This window comes from Priapulus caudatus, unplaced genomic scaffold (genome assembly GCF_000485595.1).
Source record: "Priapulus caudatus unplaced genomic scaffold, Priapulus_caudatus-5.0.1 Scaffold1222, whole genome shotgun sequence".
Taxonomy (NCBI): domain Eukaryota; kingdom Metazoa; phylum Priapulida; class Priapulimorpha; order Priapulimorphida; family Priapulidae; genus Priapulus; species Priapulus caudatus.
The window spans coordinates 52,698-53,546 of record NW_014578283.1 but is presented as its reverse complement, the minus strand read 5'-3'; positions in this window follow the sequence as shown (position 1 = coordinate 53,546).

The window sequence follows — 849 nt, the reverse complement described above, 5'->3', positions numbered from 1 at the left end:
CGCACACACGCACGCACGCACACACGCACGCACGCACACATGCACACACGTGTACCTGCACACGCACACACGCACGCACGCACACACGCACGCACGCACACATGCACACACGTGTACCTGCACACGCAGGCACGCACGCACGCACGCATGCACGCAGGTGAACGTGCACACGCACGCACGCACGTATATGTGCATACGCACGCTCGCACGCAAGTGTACGTGCACACGCACGCACGCACGCACGCACGTGTACGTGAACACGCACGCACTCACACACGCACGCAGGCACGCACGCACGCACGCATGTACGCACGTGTAAGTGCACACGCACGCACGAACGCACGTGTACGTACACACGCACGCACACACGTGTACTTGCACACGCACGCACGTATACGTGCACACGCACACACACGCACAGACACACGCATGCATGCACACACGTTTACATACACACGCACGCACGCATAAATGCACGCAGGTGTACGTGCACACGCACGCACGCACGCACGTCTACATGCACATGCATGCACAACTAGGCGATTTCACCGGCGATTTAGTCGCCCGATTTAATCACCTAGTGTGTCCACTTGACTCGCGCGATACAATCGGGCGATAAAGTCGCCCGATTAAATCGCCTAGTGTGTCCGGCCCTTTATACTGCATGTACTGTATCGTTGTGTGTGTGTGTGTGTGTGTGTGTGTGTGTGTGTGTGTGTGTGTGTGTGTGTGTGTGTGTGTGTGTGTGTCGCGTGTCGTCGGTCCGGGTCCGGGGGACGGGCCACCTACCTACGTTACGTTAACCGTAAGTGTGATAATTAGTTCGACGTAACGTAGTTACTTTTAGTT